At 35.0% G+C, this 12,262-nt stretch overlaps 1 protein-coding gene and 1 pseudogene across 3 annotated transcripts in view; one reads left to right on the plus strand and one right to left on the minus strand.

Moving 5' to 3' along the window:
- Window positions 1–4,088, minus strand: part of LOC107663623 (gamma-aminobutyric acid receptor subunit rho-3-like) — a 21,209-nt gene extending 17,121 nt beyond the window's left edge. Inside the window, exon 1 of one of the 3 annotated variants that reach the window (XM_016453856.1) lies at window positions 3,844–4,088. The gene's annotated coding sequence lies outside the window, so the exon portion shown is untranslated. Of the gene's footprint in view, window positions 1–2,039; window positions 2,075–3,843 lie in introns of those variants that run through there. The other 2 variants (XM_016453857.1, XM_016453855.1) reach the window with 2 other exon arrangements.
- LOC107663609 (uncharacterized) lies at window positions 145–2,795 on the plus strand (annotated as a pseudogene).
- Window positions 4,089–12,262: the final 8,174 nt, after the last annotated feature.

The raw sequence follows: 12,262 nt of genomic DNA on the forward strand, positions 1-12,262 counted from the left end.
AATAATAATAATAATAATAATAATAATAATAATAATAATAATAACAATAATAATAATAACAATAATAATAACAACAACAAAATGTACTTTCAATTCAATTACCACAGCAGCAGCAGATAAATAAAATAAATTGGAAATAAAATCATGGGTGATAATTTTAGAAAAAAAATCCAACGGTAAAATTGCTTACCACAAAGTACAGTTGCTTATAAACTCCCACAGAATCCCAGACAGGACAAAACAGGATGGATGGATATTAGTAGTAGTTTAATGCCAAAAGTAGGACAAAGCTTAATATTAAGTCTAACAAACATGAGGTTTGTGCTTCTAAAACTTTAAGAAAAAAAATGTGCCTAATTTTTATATGTGCCTAATTATTTATGCCACAACAACCACATGTGACTTGAAAATAACACCACCACCACCACAAACAACAAAAACAACAAATAACTGTGTCATTCCAGCCCCTATCCAGTCAGTGAGCCTGGAGACAACACATCTCAGTGGTTTTGAGGAAGTCATATGCTCCTGTGGAGATGTCTACCCTGCTCCCCGTGTAAACCTGTTCATAGAGCCGGCTGGTCTACCTGATTCCCTCCAACCCTTCACACTGCATAACAGCTGACAAACAAGGCCTGTACTCGGTGGAGAGCAAGCTCAAGAACAATCTGACCCACATCTGCCTCGTCCAATCATTCTACAGGTCCCAGACATGGAGGGCATCACTGCAGGAGAAAGTTTTGATCTCACCGAGCAAATTCATAGATGTCTGGACGCATTACATTGCATTTCAACATCATTATTACACGACATTGCATCACAAAATATTTCCATGACCAACCAAACAGTTACACGCAGTCGAAAGAATACCATGTACCACAATGTTCCTTTATCTTACTGACCTTTCAAATGGTGCCTAGATAGTATTTTAACCAATTTAACTAAACCGATATATTCAGCGTGGAAGGTCATGACTTCATCTCTTGCGTGGCCCCATCGAACCTGCAGAACTTCACACTGACATGGTCCTTCACCAAAGAACACAAGTCCTCAACCATCTACACCTATGACAGCCTCACACAGAGGAGCTCAAGTATTTGGAAGGACAAAGTGTGCCTGGTGACCCCCAGGGGTTAAGGTGGAGATGGCTCACTGCAGCTACACAACCCGCTGAGACTAGAGCACACTGGAACCTACACCTGCATCCTCTCTGCTCACCAGACCAAACATGAGGTCCATATGAGAGTTAACATCACACAGACCAAACATGAGGACCATAGAAGAGCTAACATCACACTAAAGCCTGGTGGTGAGAGCATGTTATACCCTGTAAACCACCACTTTGCGCAAACATTTCTAACTTGCTCAACATTTCTACATTTAAAAATGAAGTTAAATTCACAAACAGAATTTTCCTTTATGAAGCATATAGTTTGGCTCTGAAATCCAAAACAGTCTTTCTGCAATTTGTTACTATCTTACGTTTTGGCAAATTGGTGTCCAATTCATATCAGTTCCTTAACAACCGTAAATGGCCTAATAAAGAACCATAATATTTGGCAAAGGATTATTTAATGAAAATATTATTATTAATAATACATTTCATTATTTTTTATGAAGATATAACATTTTATGGTATGTCATTGTTGCGGTTTTATAAAAGGGCCATTTCTGTTATGCTGCAACTTTTAAGATGCTACTTTAAAAAAATAAAAAATAAATTAAAAAAAGTGTTATTTTATTAGAGTAGATCAGACTTTCATAAATATGCACTGGTTAAGCCGTAGGCAACTTGATTATTTTCACAATGACAAATAAAATGAACAAGCTGGAACTCAACCAGAAGGCAATAAAAAGTTTAATTTTGCCATTGCTCAGTGAATGATTGAGAGTTAGTTTATGTTAGAGTTTCAACTTAACTTTTACAATTTTGATTGTATCATTGAGACGTCTGTAATTTTATCAAGCATCACTTTTTTTAGAGTGAGACAAACCAAACAATACCACACAATCACAGAATGAATCAAGTGCATTTGTACTCATGTTTGTTCTGTTGTTTTCCCTCCAAAATGATGTCACTTCCTGAATGATGCTGTCAATAAGGAAGTGGCTTTTATTTGTTATGCTAAAATAAACTAGAAAGTGATCAAGGGATTTGAGATACTGAAGGCTTAGAAAAACCTGTAAAATAGCTGACAGTTAAAACTTAAAACATGTTAAGTTTGAAACATGAAAGTTTGGCAAAAATCTCTTGAACTTCGGTGGATGATTACTTCAGTTAACTAAACAGCAAGATGGGGATGTTGACATTCAACTTTCTTAAAGACATTGGTTTTATTTTTCAGCTAACAAACTTATTTCTCACATTTCAATGACCACAGACTGTTTCTGCAGAAAAACAAAAGGCTGAGAACTCCCCCCAGTGGTGGATTCCTGCTGCTGTGATCACAGGCATTGCAGTCGCAGCATTCATAGGAATTATAAAATGTAAAGGTATGGATTACCAGAATCATCAGTCAATCAATATCTGGAATATCTACACTTATACTTACTATATATGTGCAACAATTGTATCTACTTCAAACCAGCTGGCTGTACAAAATCAAGTAAAACCCATGTAGAGGCTACATAGATGCAACCAATCAGAGGTTTGTGTGGTAGCAGTTGCATAATAAATCCTCATCTCACTGCATCATATTCACAGATCTCTATCCTTTACAGTGACTGTTGCAAACAGCGGAACTGCATCTGAGGACACCTGCTTAACAGAAGAGATCGCCAACGGACCAACATGAGAATACATGGGGGAAAAGTTTGTTTAAAACAGCATTGATGGGACCTTTTAGGCCTTCCTTCAAATCCTGAAAAGTGAATGATTTGCTGCCAAGACAAAAGGAGAGACAAGCATTTATTAATTTTATTATTATTAAGGAAATATTTGTCTATACTTACAGTAAAAATGACAAAACAATCCAATGTTGAATTTCTAGTAACTTTTACTAATTGTATGTACTGGTATTATTATTATTTTTTTTTTTTTTTTTTTTTTTTTTTTTTTTTTGTTCTCTCAAATAATGTTTTGAATTGGACGCATGCTATCTGTTGACCTCACATGAAAACTAAATGATTTTTGTATGCAAGAACATCTACTAAATGTCTTAAATGTAAATGCCATTTCTATTAACTATTAATTAAATATCAGCTTTCATACAATTTTAATTAACAATAAAAATGTGAAGTGAATCATATGTATGTATGTATGTATGCATGCATGCATGTATGTATGTATGTACGTACATATATACATATACACACATACCTCTTGTATATGAAATTATCTACAGTTAAAAGGTTTATTTTCTGCTAAAATCTCAGATGTTCCATTTTAAATCATAAATAACAAGTACAAGTAAATAATGGTTTTGTACACCTGTCAAGGTAAAAGAATTACATAATGCACTTTCATTATGACTCCTGTTAGGCCACTAAAAGCCAGTTCAAATTTACAAAATATTCTAATTATTTTTAAATTTATAATAATGATTGTGATTGTGTAAATACCCATCAATAGCCTACTGTCTGATTGTACAATTGAATCTGTATTTCCACATAATTAAGAGCAATTTGTTTCTGTGATTCACTGCCATTTTTAAACTTACAACATATACAACACTGATATTCATGGAATGAGGTGAAGTTAGACTTTGGGTTCGTAAACATAGGAGGGTTCTAAGTAAGACTTGTGCAGCCTGTTAATCTCCACAGAGGATGTATTGCAATGCGGTGACAAGAAAACAAAAGACTTTTAAAATGAAAACAACAGGGAGAAGGAGCGCCGCTTACTTTTCTGTCTTGATCCGGTTTTCTGTCACGTTGCGCCTACGGTGAGGAGCGAGGAACAAGAAGCGAGGAATGAGGAGAACGCTGGAGAATCAGGATACACAGTCTTTATTGACACCACAGGAATCACACGTAGGACACAGGGATTGACGATCAATACCGGACGGGAAACAAGGGGCAGAAAACACTTTAAATACACTGAAACTAATGGGACACAGCTGGGAACAATGGGACAGAACGGGGAACACCTGGAACAAATGATAACACAATCAGGACAGGAACAGGAAGACCAAATAAGGAAATAAACATAACATGGAGCACGTGGGGGAAGGAAACACACATAAGCTGTGTCCCAATTCAAAGACCGCATCCTTCGGAGGACGGGTCCTCCGAAGGATGCGGCCGACACGGCCTTCGAAGGACGCTCCGAGTCTAGCCTTCGCAGAATTTCCTGATTGCCCCAGCAGGTGTTCCCGATTAATGCTCCTGTCGCGTGGCAACGGTGCAAGAAGAGAGCTGCCATATGTTATTTGTTAATGAAAACGAAAATAACTGGAGCCTGAATTGTTAGTTCTTGACTTTTAATGACTAGTACAGCAAGGAGTATTTAATGCTAAACCGGCTTGCCATATCCCAATTCATGATGCATCCTCCGAAGGCTGCATTTGAAAGCCGATTGCGTCACCGCGGAGCGACGAAGGCTGCCGCAATATGGCAAGCCGTTTTAGCATTAAATACTGGCTGCATCCAGATATTATTTAATAACCCCTGAAGCACTTCATCCAGTAGCTTTTCTCTCAGTGACAAGAAAAGCAGACCACTGTTGTTAGCAGTTAGCACTAAACATTAGTCGGGGAGGGGCTCTGGGAGGAGCTGAGTAAATTTAGTCTCACGTCACACAACAGCGGATTCGACTAGGAGCAGGTACAATTCAGATATCTTAAAATATAATTGTGACTAGTCGAAACTGAATTAGAGATATCTCTAATTACCTTTGCGTATGTGTGACGCCCTATTGAAGATATCTATGACTTCATTACAGATACCTTAAATGGAGTTTTGACTAGTCGTAAAGTATTTAGAGATATCTCTAATTCGATTTCTTACTAGTGCAATTATAATTGCAGATATCTCTAATTGTCATTGTGACTAGTCAACTTATAATTATGACTCGTCAAAATACAATTGTTCCTATCTTAAATTATATTTATGGATAGTCAAAACAAACGTTTAAATGCTAAAACGGCTTGCGATATTGGGACGGTCTTCGTCGCGCCGCCGTGACGCAATTGGCCTTCAAATGCGCACTTCGAAGGATGTAGCCTAGCAATCGACACAGAACAGAGTCTGACAGGTTCTATACACCAGTCAAAGTAAAAGAATTACATGGCCTCTAAAAGCCAGTTGGAGGCAGCACATTATTTACAATCACGACATGGATGTCTTTTGCACAATTGTCATCTCACAAACACCTATCAATATCCTATTGTGTGTATGTACAATTAAAATCTGTATTTCCATATATAATAAGGGTGATTTGTTTCTGTGATTCCCTGCCATTTATAAAATACAACATGTATAGGCCTATTTTACACACTAATATTCATGAAATGAGATGAAGAGTAACAAAGTTTGTGGGACGGTTCTAAAACCAGTGTGGCAACTCCTGAAGCCTGTTAATCTCCACAGAGGGTGTGTTGCAATGTGAAGGAATCAAAATAGAAAGTAGTAGGTAGAAAGACGTATTACCTTCGATTAGTTTAAACTATGTGACTATGAAGCTGTTTTTCTTGCTGTGGATTCTGCCTGTAATCTTAGGAGGTAAGAAATCAAAATATCTACTGACATTTATTTACATGTCTGATATGTGCCTTAAAAACTCTCAACTCATTAACTCAATCTCAGATACAGACTGCCTCATTCAGTCACATTAGCACCTCAGTGGCTTTTTAAAAGAAATGACAATCACAAATTTATTTGTAACTAAATGATTAATTGTAACTAATTGTAAAAATGTTTAACTGTATATTACATTAATGTCAATGCTTGAACTGTTTTTTTTTTATGTTTCTTACAGAGTTCAATATAATAGTTTTCTCAGATTTAATAATACTGTATGAATATATGTATATATATATATATATATATATATATATATATATAATTTATTTTATTATTTTTTTTCAAATAAAATAATGGCGTTTTTTAAGAATTAAAAATAATCTGATTTTGGAGTTTGACAATGAACACATTGCAACCATGCTTGGGACGGCCCACATAAACGAGCAAAAATGCTATAAAATAAAAACGTTTTGCTTTTATCCCACATCAAGAACAGTACGAGTTAGTATCAGTTTTGACTATTTAAACCACAATCAGCTGAAGGTAAACACATCTGTATACCTTTACTCAGATTTGACCTTTGATACACAAGTAAATGATTGCAGACTTGTTGGAATCACTTGTTCTATTAAACCCGAAGGTATTTTGCAAAAGCTGTTTCAGCGCATTTCTCAATGGCCTCATGGAGGTCATTTTATTTGTGATTTCATTTTCATAAAAAGACTTACAACACACATGACTGTACAGGAATCGTGAATGCTGGCTGAATATACAGTAGGCCCACCTGTAGTCTTAATATGACCCTGGATGTGTATGTGTTGTTTTTCACATTGTAATTTGGTGTTTTTACAGACACTCATGTCACCCGTATCTATTCTGAGGAATGTATGTTACCTTGCACTTCCACCAACCTTGATATCATCCACTGGTATTTGGATAAAAAAGCAGTGCATTCATTCTACCACAATCAGGACCAGCTGGGCCATCAGCACGAGGACTACAAGGGAAGAACATCCCTGTTGTCGGAATCTGAAATTAAAAATGGAAATTTATCACTCTTGATAAGAAACATCAGGGTCCAAGATGAAGGCAGATACAGGTGCTACACTGCAGATGAAAAAACAAATGATGAGAAGTATGTGGTTGTGTCAGTGGAAGGTGAGAACGAGGATTTCTGAAACTCTCAAAAAAAAAACAAGATCTTTGACTGCCCAGAGGAAATTGTGTTGCTTAGAAGTTTCTCTTTCATCACTTGTTTCATGTGTAATGCTGCCTTCTAGATTACTTGATTCTGATTGGTCAATCACAGTATAGAGTGCATTAGTGCTCGCCCAGTGTTGGTTACGGAAGTATTTTTTCCCATTCATTTTTGAAAAGTCTTTATTAAAACACTAAGGCCTAGTTTCACAGACAGGGCTTAGATTAAGCCAGGATTAGGCCATAGTTCAATTAGGACATTCATAGCTTTTATAAACATGCCTTAGAAAAAAAACATGTGGTGTGCATCTTGAGACAAATCAATGGCACTGACATATTTTAAGAAATGTCAGTGCAAGTTTCTTTCAGTTAAAACAGTTCAGACATGCATTTTAGTCTGGGACTAGCCTTAAATCTTGTCTGTGAAAGCAGGGGTATAAACCATAAACCAGGCTAAACAGCTACGAGGTGAATCACATCATTACACATTTTTATTTAAGGCAAAATTTACATGAAAATTGGACAAAAAGATAAAGGTACAAAACTATTGACAGCTTCAGTGAGTGAAAGAACTACAATCATGTGAACAGTGCTGGGTAGTAACTAATTATATGTAATCTGGATTATGTAATCAGATTCCAAAAATTAAGAACTTGTAATTAGATTATATCACATTTTAAAATACTTGTAATCAGACCACAGTTACATTTTTATTTATTACATACTACAAATTTGCATTATTTCTTATTCAGATTTAATGCAGGGATTCCCAAACTTTTTTTTCAGCTGAACCTCTTTCACCTAATATATTTACTTGAAGTAGCCCTGAAATTTGAAGGTAGTCAGTTAATGATTAAATAACACATTTGCATGTTCAGGCTTCTCTGAGGTTGGATACTGGTCACATGAAATGCAGGTAAACAAATAAAATATTTAATCTTTGTTAGTAAGTGTTTTATTTTGATTGTTGTTATTTTAAAGAGATTTATTTTCATTTAAAATTGTTAGGATTAAATTAATTATTAGCTTTTCATTAAATTCACAAACTCCTTGCATTTCCTTCATGAACTCCAGTTTCAGAAAACATTATGCAATATTTAATGCACTTCATGCTACTAATAGCAATGAATGGAATTCTCTTTGTATTTTATATCAATATTGTACAATACTATTTAAATCAATGTAATAAACAAGTTAGTAACAAGTTAGTTTTAGTAATCTAAAAGTAATCAAAAAGTAGTCTGATTATATTACCTAAAATGTGTAATGTAATGAATTATATTATTTTTCTCATGTAATTTGGAATCAGTAATGGACTACAATTTGTAAGTAATCTACCCAACACTGCCCGTGAAGCATTGCGATTGACATAATTAAATAAAATTTTATAAGAAAATATGCATATACAAATATTTAAGTATTCTGAGAGCGTAGGAAGACGACTCGATTGCATAATTCGAGATACTCTTCTTTCCTTTGAGTGTAGATGGGAAGTTAACAGAAAGAAAATAGTCATTGAAAATTACAGCACCAATATGATCTAAAATCATCTATTCCTTCTTTTTTTGTTGTTGAGAAAACATCACAAAATAATTGTTATAATTGTTTTGCTATATGTTTATATTTTTAGCTCCAGCTAAATCAGTGAACATCACATTAAAAGGTGATACAGTCATCTGCAGCACCAGTGGAGTTTATCCAGAACCAAAAGTCTTGTGGTCCTCAGACCCTCCAGCAAAGGAGTCGCTGAACAATGTCAGTCAAGCAGAAGATAACCTGTTTACAGTGACAAGTCAACTGAAAGTGGATGCCATCACAGATACCTACACATATAACTGCTCGATAACTACTAAAGATACATACAGCTATACAGCTAGTCTGAAACAACAAGGTAAATTCGCAGATTTTTTTTTTTGTTACAGTGTCACAGAATATATATCTGATGTTCTGTAAGAGAAAACTTATCAATTTTAAATGATTATAAAGTTACATTTTGAAGTACAGAGATTTTTTGTCAAATTCCTATTTTTAATGCATAATTGAACTTTTTTTATTTAGCTGCTTCAGAACTCTCCAAGAATGAGTTCATTTTCAAATGTCCAGTCACTAAGGACTTCAACTACACACTCATCTTGAGTTTGTCCACCACCATCATGAGATATTACTGCAAAACCTCAATGAAAAACATCTCTGAGCAGTGGAGGGATAAAGTTACCTTTCATCCAGAAAATGGAAGCATTATACTCTCTCATCTTAATCAAGAGCAACTGGGAACATACACATGTGAAAGTGCTACAGCCCAGTACAGATACATCACACAAACCAAAGTCCAATCAAGAGGTATATCAACATTTCTACTATCTAGAATGTTTCAAATTCGTGTATCTACTAATCAATCAAACAGACACAAAAGAAAAAAACTATAAAGCAGACAAAAATGTGACCCTGGACCACAAAACCAGCCACAAAACCGGTCAATTTTTTGAAATTGAGATTTATACATCATCTGAAAGCTGAATAAATAAGCTTTCCATTGATGTATGGTTTGTTAGGATAGGACAATATTTGGCCGAGATACAACTATTTGAAAATCTGGAATCTGAGGGTGCAAAAAAATTGAAATATTGAGAAAATCGCCTTTAAAGTTGTCCAAATGAAGTTCTTAGCCATGCATATTGCTAATCAAAAATTAAGTTTTGATATATTTATGGTAGGAAGTTTACAAAATATCTTCATGGAACATGATCTTTAATTAATGTCCTAATGATTTTGGCATAAAAGAAAAATCGATAATTTTGACCCATACAATGTTTTTTTGGCTATTGCTACAAATATACCCCAGCGACTTAAGACTGGTTTTGTGGTCCAGGGTCACAAATGTGTTGAATGTGGTCATAGCACTTGAGACGTCATTTAAAGAGAATTGATCCTCATTTCTTTCCGTACAGGTTTGGGAATGAAAGTCTACATAATTATCTGCGTTAGTATAGGCCTAGCCATTTTTCTTATTGCACCAATTGTTTATGTTGTAAAAAAAAGAAAGAAAAGGGTAAGTTCATTTATTGTTCTTTTGTTGTTATATCATTATCATTATTTTATTTATTTTAAATTAATAAAAAAAAAAGACATGCAAAAGAGCTTTGAGTTCAGAATGTTTTCATGTTATCTGAATGAATCTGCCTTCCTCACTTTCTCAGTTTTAAACTTGAAACTGTATGTGTTTACCTCAGTATGCTAACCTGAAACTAAACTGCCATGTGTTTTCACACAGAGACCTTCCAATGCTAGAAATTCCAGAGAAACATCAGATTCTGGCCAGGAGATGGAGAAGTTAAATGGAAGCAAAGACAATTAAAAAGAGCAAATGGGGCTTATCTCTTCAAGTCCAGCACAGTCGTGGAGATGGATTAACAAAAGCTTACATAGCCTACTCTACATGAAACGTATTATGGATGAAAACTAACAAGGAAATCCAGTACCTGATCTTTAGTATTTATATTTATTATTCAGGACTTATTAAATGAGGGTAAGTAAGCCTGAAGGTGAATAAGAAGACTTTTGAAGGTGAAAGCATACCAGGAGTAACCAGCGAGTGCAATGAGCCCGAAAACCTGGTTATGAAACACTTGTTTTTTTTTTTAAAGCTTTGGATTTGTTTTCAGTCTGAAGATACATTTCAGTGAACATCACTGAAGCAGTCACTGCCTAGACTCAAATGTCCTTCTAAACTCACAGCCAAGTTACAGACAATCTTTTCTGTATACTGAAGGAGCTTTTCTTCTAACTTTCTAATTTTTAACATATTTTAGCTCTGTCAGAAGCGGACAGATCAGATTCCAGTCATTAGTCTATTGTGATTAATCATGACATGCAGAAAACAGGGCCCGTATTCACAAAACATGGTTGCTATGGATGATGTCAGCATACTTAATAACTATGCACACAGTGATTGGCTGATAGTCTCTGTCAGAGGTTTAGTCATAGAAATATTGAAGAGCGCAATATTATGTTGCCATATTCAAATAAAGGTTTAAAAATAAAACTGCTAATTGCCACATTCATATAAAGATTTTAAAATGCAGGATACATGTCACTAATTAAACAAGTAGGCTATATGTTCAGCTAATTGTCAGCCTCTTACATGTGTGCTTCTCATAATTAGTGAATATGCATATAAACAGCCTTTTAATTAACAGAGTAGAATAATCATGGCTGATAGGAAGGCATGCAAACGTAAAAGAAAACCAAACTGGACACAAGCACAGCTGTTACTTCTTTCCCAGCTGGTTAATGAAAACAAGCATATAATCAAAGGAAAATCTGGAGTTGGGATAACCTCCAAAACCAAAGGTGATAACTTGTTAAAAGATCATTATCATCAAACATTTCTAAAATGTTTAGGTTCCAAAACAGATTGCGGTCAACCGCCATTTTAGGATAGTCTGTGGTTTGATTTTAGGACTACTCCTAACGTTTCACAGATTTAGGAGCTAGTTTTAGAGCTAAAACGCGTTGTGAAATACACTTAGAGCAAAAATGTAGGAGTCCTACATTTAGGATTGACACGCCCATTATTATTTAGATTTTCTTCTAAATCGGCAAGTTATGAGCTACTTTTAGCCTTAAGATGTTTTGTGAATATGGGCCCAGATTTTTAGCAGATTCCGCAGTAATCAGGAAAACAAGTTTTGAAACCACTTTCTTAAGAGAACAAAACTTGTATAACTTAGCAGAGGCAGTCCCTGAGCAATGGGCTTTATGAGGGGCAATCATGTTTTTCTGCTGTTCTTTTACATGATGATCAAACCTGTCAATTGCTGTTTTTGTTTTTGTTTTTTACCATCTACTATAAATTGCAGTATTCTTCAATTTAATGAAGATCGGCTTATGAAGGATGTAAATAAATATAGGCTAGATTAAAATGAGCTCTCATTCCATATCAGGGCTCGGTGGATCATAATGAACAAAATATGAGAAACTCTGAGCCACATATTCTCAATGATCAAGTCATAAAGGAAATCATACCTTTAACCTGAAACTGAGGCACACCTCCAGCTGTAAAACAACAACAAAACGATAGCACAAACGTTTGAACAGCTCAACATATGAAAGCTCTTGGTCTGATTGTTGCAGTACTGAATTGCAAAAAAACTTCTTACAACTAACACGTTTTGAGACATCTCCTGAACTGTTTAACAAAACCATGAATCACGCGATCACTTTTCACTAAAAATACAGCTTTAAATTAAGAAAATTATTCAGAAATTACTTTTCAGTCAGCTGTTTGTGGTTACTGATTTATCACAAAGTGCTGCCCCTAAAATTGTTGCACTGACAATCTGTGAGAATTTGAGAGAATGTTCAAACAGACAGGTGAAGTAAG

The sequence above is a fragment of the Sinocyclocheilus anshuiensis genome, unplaced genomic scaffold, assembly GCF_001515605.1.
Source record: "Sinocyclocheilus anshuiensis isolate Anshui unplaced genomic scaffold, SAMN03320099.WGS_v1.1 scaffold928, whole genome shotgun sequence".
In the NCBI taxonomy this organism is placed as follows: domain Eukaryota; kingdom Metazoa; phylum Chordata; class Actinopteri; order Cypriniformes; family Cyprinidae; genus Sinocyclocheilus; species Sinocyclocheilus anshuiensis.